This window comes from Giraffa tippelskirchi, chromosome 10 (genome assembly GCF_054371585.1).
Source record: "Giraffa tippelskirchi isolate mGirTip1 chromosome 10, T2T-mGirTip1v1.2.pri, whole genome shotgun sequence".
Taxonomy (NCBI): domain Eukaryota; kingdom Metazoa; phylum Chordata; class Mammalia; order Artiodactyla; family Giraffidae; genus Giraffa; species Giraffa tippelskirchi.
Genome location: NC_137284.1, coordinates 9,370,751 through 9,379,310, shown reverse-complemented (window position 1 = coordinate 9,379,310; position 8,560 = coordinate 9,370,751). Strand labels below are relative to the sequence as shown.

The window sequence follows — 8,560 nt, the reverse complement described above, 5'->3', positions numbered from 1 at the left end:
TGCCAACAAAGGTCCATCTAGTCAAGGCTATGGTTTTTCCAGTGGTCACATATGGATGTGAGAGTTGGACTATAAAGAAAGCTGAGCACCGAAGAATTGATGCTTTTGAACTGTGGTGTTGGAGAAGACTCTTGAGAGTCCCTTGGACTGCAAGGAGATCCAACCAGTCCATCCTAAAGAGATCAGTCCTGGGTATTCATTGGAAGGATAGATATTGAAGCTGAAACTCCAATACTTTGGCCACCTCATGCGAAAAGCTGACTCATTTGAAAAGATCCTGATGCTGGGAAAGATTGAGGGCAGGAGGAGAAGGGGACAACAGAGGATGAGATGGCTGGATGACATCATTGACTCAATGGACATGGATTTGGATGGACTCCGGGAGTTGGTGATTGACAGGGAGGCCTGGCGTGCTGTGGTTCATGGGGTTGCAAAGAATCGGACATGACTGAGCGACTGAACTGAACTGAACTGATGCGAAGAACTGACTCATTGGAAAAGATCCTGATGCTGGGAAAGATTGAAAGCAGGAGGAGAAGAGGACAACAAGATGAGATGGTGGTTGGCATCATTGACTCGATGGACACGAGTTTGAGCAAGCTCCGGGAGTTGGTGAAGGACAGGGAAGCCTGGTGTGCTGCAGTCTATGGGGTCATGAAGAGTTGGACATGACTGAGAGACTGAACTAACTGACTGATCTATTTTGTTTTATTTTTGGCTGTTTTGGGTCTTCACTGCTGCACGCAAGCTTTCTCTGGTTTCGGAGAGTGGGGGCTGCTCTCTAGTCGCAGTGGGTGGGCTTCTCACTGGAGTGCTTTCTCTTGCTGCAGAGTATAGGCTCTAAACCCCAGGGCTTCAGTAGTTGAGGCCTGTGAGTGCCAGAGCACAAGTTCAGTAGTTGTGGGGCACAGGCTTAGTTGCCTCTCAACATGTTGAATATTTCAGGACTAGGAATTGCACCAGTGTCCGTTGCAGTGCAAAGCAGATTCTTAACCAGTGGACCACCAGGGAAGCCCTCTCATCTACTTTTTGCTATTGATTTTAAACATACAAATATATTATTGTAATATACTTTCACAGTCTAAAATAGTTGTTCCATACATTTTTTCCCCCCAGTTCTCAAGGTGCATTTAGTGAAAGAGTCCAGATGTAGCATGCTTACTCTATCTTTCCTACCATCAGAGCCATCCTCCTCTCCTAAGGAAAGCTCTAGTATACCACAGCATACTAGTAATATATACTTAATTTTAGTATATAAGGTGTATGTATGAATGCCTTTTAAAAGCCGTTCTCTGTAGATAATTAAGTTCCGTAATTAAATTTTTAAAAAGATACAATAAGAAATAGGACAAAAGGGAAGCAGACAGGAAGCAGAGAAACACATAGTTTGGTACTAGAAAGAAAAAGCAGATGAAGAGGGAGAAATTATGAAACCAATGGAAGGTGGCACTTAACAGAACTCATTGAGTGTGTCTTGTAGAACAGCAGATAAGGGAACAACTTCTCAGAATCCCCTCTGCTTGTAACCTGCCTTTACTGATTAAACCTACTTTAGCTGATTTTCCCCCCCTTTCTCTAATTCATATTCTCCAAACTTCATGAACCCCAGGTAATTTGTCATCAGACTTCTAACCACCCCTATAGATCATGCTTCTGATGTATGAGTCACTGTAGTAATGGGGGGGGGGCTTAAGTTGTTTTAGAAAAGTTTGGAGTCAACTCCTGCCCAATACACCTGGCTAAAACTAGTTGAACCCACTAACCCTAAACCTGGGCCTGCAGAGAAATGAATGACCTCACTTTACCTCCAATCCCCTTTCCAAATGCCTGAGACCACTCTGCTTCTTTATATCATAAATATTTCAAGCCTTTGGCCTTTGGGGATGCAATTCTGAGATCTGTTCTCCTGTGTTCTCAGTTGGCTGCCTCATGAAAAATATCTTTCTCTGTTGCAAACCTCAGTGTTTGTCTTGCTGTGATACAAGCAAACAAGCCTGGTTTGTTTACAGTCTTGGTCAACAAGCTAGGAGATAAGTCCAGATTTGCCTGTGCTTCCTTAACCCTTTGCCAGTATTGATAGCCTGTTAGTGAGTCCAAATGGCTGCCTGGTATGCAGTCTCCTGGACTTTCTGAGACCCCAAACGATCAGCATTTCCAAGTATCTTAGGCGTATCTCAAAGAAATTTTCAGGAGTAGAAAAATATTTAGCACCCAAGAAGTTGAAAGTCACAATGCTTGGCTTCTGTCAAAAATTACCAAGTAAGTAAAGAAAATGGGATCTATGATGAGGAGAGAAACTATTCATAAAGACATAAACTGAATAGTCTATATCTATTCCCAGTGGCTCAGTGGTAAAGAATTCTGCCTGCCAATGCAGGAGACTCAAGAGACATGGGTTTGATCCCTGGGTCTGAAAGATCCCCTAGAGAAGGAAATGGCAACCAGCTCCAGTATTCTTGCCTGGAAAATTCTGTGGACAGAGGAGCCTGGCAGGCTACAGTCCATGGAGTCTCAAAGAGCTGGACTTGACTGAGTGACTAAGCACACACACATACAGCATAAAATTTTTTAAATTTATAGTTAAACATTCTCCCACAAAGAAAACTACAAGTATCTTCACTGAAAATTTTCACCAAATACTTAAGGAAGACATAATTCTAATTTCACATACTCCTTCAGGAATAGAGGAGGAGAAAATGTTTCCTAACGTTCTATGTGGGTAACATTACTGGGATACCCATGCAGATGAAGATAAACTGAGAAGTAATCTAGAGAACAGTAACTCTCATTAACATAGATTCAAAGCTTCTCACTAAAATTTTTAGCAAATCAAATAAAACAATGTGTTAAAAAAGGTTACTATATCTTGAACTTGTAGGCTTACCATAGTGGCAAATCAGTTTAACACTGTAAAATATATCAATGTAATTCGCCATTTCAACAGAGTAACAAGAAAAACTATACGTTAAATCTCAATGTATTAGACAAAATCCATTGGGAGAAGCAAAGAATAGACAGGGACAAAGGTGCTCTTCAGGAGACCTAGTATTCTTTTTGAACATAAAAATGAAAGCCCCTTCTTTGATATCTCACCTCTAACTCTGGCTTTGTATAAAGAATTCTGATACCTCGGATGGAGAGATTTTAAGATATATGCACTCAAAATAATTCTGGAATCTTGCCAACTTAGACTTGAGCTTCTATGTTAAAATCATAGACTTGTAGAAAATCATAATGTGACACCTTAACTGCATTTGTGAACTCTCTGATAGTCTGATTTTATGCTTTTTGTCTCATCAAATCTATCCACAGGAACAAGCCAAGTCCTTTGTATGTTATATATGTGCAACAAGTGTTTGCTGAACAAAAAGTGAAATAAAACTCTTAATATAATGTCAGCTCTTTGGGGCAGCTTCACAGCATGTTTGATTTTTAAAAATTTTACCATGTTTTCATGTATATGAATGTCCACTGCAGTGTACCCTCACCCACAATGAGAATTGTTAGTACTTTTGAGTCTGTTATTTTTAAAATGAAAACTTACGTTTCAAACTGGGTTTGTCTTAAATTATTATTAACAACTTATCCTGTTTGAATTAGCTATGACACTTAGAATATAGTTTTTTCCCCTGCTGAATCATAAAGTTTATTATTTAAATTTTTTTATTGGAATACAGTTGATTTACAGTGTTGTGTTACTTTCTGCTGCACAGCAAAGTGAATCAGATATATGGAAAAATATATTCACTCTTTTTTAGAATCTTTTCCCATCTAGTTCATTACCGAGTAGTGAGTAGATTTCCCTGTGCTGCTATACAATAGGTCTTTGTTAGTTATCTATTTATACGTAGCAGTATATATATGAACTTACTTACAAAACAGAAATTGAGTCAAAGATGTAGAAAACAATCTTATGGTTACTAGGTAGGAAAAGGGAGAAGGAATAAATTGGGAGCTTGGGGGTACAGTTTTTAATTCGTAGTGATTTTACAAAATGCACACACATTTTAAAGTTGCTTATCCTTTAATTTTGATGTCTTAAAAATGTTAAAATTATATATGGTAATAGTTGAAAATATGAAAAGAGAAAATTGCAAAGTAATAATCACTTAAAAACACACCATTAAAAGGTCACCATTGCTATCATTTCAATGAATGTATTTCCAAAGATTACATAATCTTTGTATTTGCAGATGATTTATGATGTTAAGAACTTCCCAGTTGGCTTGGTGGTAAAGAATCCGCCTCCAAAGCAGAAGCTACAAGAGATGTGGATTCTATCCCTGGGTCAGAGGGTCCCCTGGAGTAGGAAATGGCAGCTCACTGCAGTATTCTTGCTTGAAAAATTCCATGGACAGAGGAACTTGACGGGCTACAGTTCATGGGGTTGCAAAGAGTCAGACAGGACTGACTGCGCCCATGCACGGGGGTATGGTGTCAAAAGTATCATGTTCAGTTCAGTTCAGTCTCTGTCACGTCGGACTCTTTGCGACCCCATGGACTGCAGCATACCAGGTTTCTCTGTCTATCATCAACTCCCAAAGCTTGCTCAAACTCATGTCCATTGAGTTGGTGATGCCATCCAACCATCTCATCCTCTGTCCTTTCTGTCTCCTCCTGCCTTCAATCTTTCCCAGCATCAGGGTCTTTCCAAAGGAGTCAGTTCTTCACATCAGGTGGCCAAAGTATTGGAGTTTCAGCTTCAGCATCAGTCCTTGTATCTAAGCATGTACATATTGGGTTTCTGTTTCCGGATTTCTTTCAATGTCCAGTTGCATATGCTATGCTGTTAAACATCTTTTCACGTGTTTGTTAGCCATCTGTATGTTTCTTTGGAGAAATATCTGTTTAGGCCTATTGCCCACCTTTTGATTGGGTTGTTAATTTTTCTGGAATTGAGCTGCATGAGCTGCTTGTATATTTTGGAGATTAATTCTTTGTCAGTTGTCTCATTTGCTATTGTTTTCTCCCATTCTGAGGGCTGTCTTTTCACCTTGCTTATAGTTTCCTGCATTGTACAAAAGCTTTTAAGTTTACTTAGGTCCCACTTGTTTATTTGTGTTTTTATTTACATTACTCTTGGAGGTGGGTCCTAGAAGATCTTGCTGTGATTTATGTTAGAGATGTGATTAACTTTCTGTTATTGTGGTTTTCATTTTGCAGGCAGTGGGACTGTATTTTTTCTTGCTTTTTCTGTCTTCCCTCTGGTGGATGAGGCTAAGAGGCTTCCTTTTTATTCTGTTGATCATTTTATTGCTGTGCAGAAGACTTTTGGTTTTACATAGTCCCCTTTGCCTATTTTTGCTTTTGATGCCAATTCTCATAAGCTTTTTACCTATTTTTAGTTTAAAATACTTAGCTTAGCTACAAGGTTCTCTCTTCATCGAATTTTCCACTCTTATCTCCTATCTTAACTCACGTAGACAAGCAGACACACATCTGTTACCCTATGCTCATCTAAACTCATCAATCAGCATTTTATTGTGAATCATCATAAAGGGCTCAGATTGGTCAGTATGAGCACTCTGAGCATGAAATTTTTATGAATTTCATTCATGTGATATAGTCAGAGTTCATAATTTTCAGCTTAAGGTTAAATGATATTAGACTTGTAGATGACAAGGAATATTTTAAGCTTCTCATTTCCCCTATGAGAGACTTGAGTGTGTGGCTGCCTTGTTTGTTCTTTTGCTTTGAGGATTACCACTATCAGGCCCAGGACAACTCAAACTTCTCACAAAACAAATTAAAACACATGAGGCCAATGGATTAATTACTGTATATGGTTGCAAGTATTACCGCTAATTAGGTTTTTTTTTTTTAAGACAAAACCACAAACCAGATTATAGCTGCAATTATTTCTTAAACTGAACTTCAGTACCATCTTACAAATCACGCAGGTTTCATAGAAATGAATACTAATTACAGTGAGGTTAACCATGACATGAGGACCAAGGTGGGAACCTGAAAGTATTTAGCTCACTGAATCTGTGAGGGACTTAACATAGAATTTATGACAAAGGGCTATAGTGCTGTTTCTTCAAACAGGCTGAATTGCCTATCTTGAGGCACTTTTTTCTTATTACCCAATGGAAACTCCTCAACTTTATAAATTAATTTTTCCGGTAACTTGCCTCTAAAAACTTCTCTGCAATACCCCCATATCTTAGATAGACCTCATTTCTGTAACCAGTACAGAGAACTCTGTAGAAACAAAATCACATTCATCAAAATGAGTCTAATTCCGCGTTTCCATCTATAGCTCCCTGGGAATCAAGGCAACCACCAACAGTATAAATTGCATACTGGAACTCAGTAAAGACTTCTTCATGAAATAATTAAGCACAAACTGTGAAAATGCTACAGAAGAAGGGTAACAGTGATGTGGAAACACTCACCTGTCTGTGAGATGGCCATACATGAGGCCTCCCACCAGCATTCCAGGCGTGAATAGGGACTGAACCACTGATTTCTGTGATTGATAATCACATACAAGGTCCCACTGGAAGAGAAGCAAGTCAGAACAGAGCAGCTTCACAGCATCTTATAGCCCTCAATGTTCGCTCACTTCAATAGCCCTCAGTGAACACACTCTCTGGTTCCTTTACCACATTTGCTCATCTATATCATTTGAGTCTCAGCTTAAGTAGCTTTCTCTAGAAGCCCTCAGGTAACTCCGTTAGGTTATATCAGGGCCAATCTTCATATTCACTTAGCACTGCCTTCCTCAGTGGTTCTAAATCTTTGCCACACATTAAAAACATTAAGGATGTTTTTCATTAATGAGGTCTGGATTTTACACTTAGAGTGAAATGCACTCTGATGTTTCTCTGAGAAGTAGCCAGGACATGGACATTTTAAAAAATTAATACCAATATTTCCAAGTAGGAACTATTTCCTAATTTGCAAGTAGGCTAAGAACATTTGACCAAGGATAATTTTTCACTCATTATATCTTGTCTAACTGTATACCTTAACACAATTTAAAGTTTTGTGATACTAAGATTCATTTCCAGTTTGCTTTTCCATTATACTCAATTGTAATGAAAAATAAAGTGCTTGGTAATTAAAAAGATAACCACTACTTACTAAAAGAATGAAAGGCAGCTGGCTATACTATCTACTCAGTAATTGAAGACCTGAACCCTGTTTATTTTATGTTATTCTAAACATAGATATCATATAGTTACAAGAGGTAAATGAGGCCTTTACCTCAGTCATAATGGTGGAAGAGAACAAGCTGAGGTCATACACCCAGCTGTCCTCATAGGGCTCCATGTTCTGCTCACTTATGTTGTAGAAGGTCCCATTCTGGTGAAGAAGCTGCCACTGGGGGTGGAGGAAGTGATGACATTTCTCTGGCTTCAAGTTAGAATCCAAGGGGATGGATATTCTCAGGAGGACATCAGGGCTGAGGATCCCAGTGTCATTATCTGAGACAGTGGCATTATCAAGAATGTGGACCCAGCAGTGATGACCAGGAATAGCTGCAGTGAAATTCTCCAACAGCATATGACAGACTACTATCATGAGAGAAGGGAGAATTAAAACCATTTGAAAAAGTGAAAGTTGCTCAGTTGTTTCTGACTCTTTGGGAGTCTATACAGTCCATAGAATTCTCCAGGCCAGAATACTGGAGTGGGTAGCTTTTCCTTTCTCCAGCAGATCTTCCCAATCTAGGAATCGAACCAGGGTCTCCTGCATTGCACGTGGATTCTTTATCAACTGAGCTATCAGGGAAACCATTTAAAGTATCTGGAATTTCCCTAGGCCACCAATTTCATCCAGGAATTCCTCAAAGGCTATTGTGAAAAGGTGGTATTCAAGAGGAGTCAAAATGACTTTATGGAGAGAAGCTTAAAGGAAGGAAAATATTTTCTTTCATTAACTCACAGTACATCTGTGTGACCTCATGACAGTTTCTCATCCATGGGTCTAACCCGCTTCATTACTGCAACAGATCAAAGGAATCAGTTTTCCTAGTTCTTTTGGTAGCATGGGGTGTTTGATTTTTTGTAAAGTCAGAGAGAAAATTATTTACCAAAAACACTTGTATCTGATGAACATTAAATTTGTTTAAAGATTTACTGTCTGAAAATGTTTGTCCTCAGTGATTCTATGAAACCAGCATAGGACTTTGCCATGTACTTGACCTTTGAGTAATCTATAATAAGCCTGCTACACAGTCTTCAGTCATTTACAGAAAATGGAATTTGAGAGATGAAAGAGTAGATGCCCTGTGATTTTTCTGAGAAAAGAACAGAAAGCAAGTGTTTCATTGTACTGTAACAGCAAATAATTAGCAAAATACAATCCTTTGCTTTTAATTAAAGCAAAGTGGAATGTGGTGCAATTTCTGTTTCCAAACTGGGAAAGGAGTATGACAAGGCTGTATATTGTCACCCTGCTTATTTAACTTATATGCAGAGTATATCAGGTGAAATGCCAGGCTGGGTGAATCACAAGCTGGAATCAATTGCCAGGAGAAATATCAACAACTTCCATATGCAAATGATACCACTCTAATGGCAGAAAGTGGAGAGAAACTAAAGAGCCTCTG

General features: G+C 38.9%; 1 pseudogene; it reads right to left on the bottom strand.

Moving 5' to 3' along the window:
- Positions 1 to 6,394: 6,394 nt before the first annotated feature.
- Positions 6,395 to 7,900, bottom strand: LOC145522382 (solute carrier family 22 member 10-like; annotated as a pseudogene).
- Between the last annotated feature and the right edge of the window lie 660 nt (positions 7,901 to 8,560).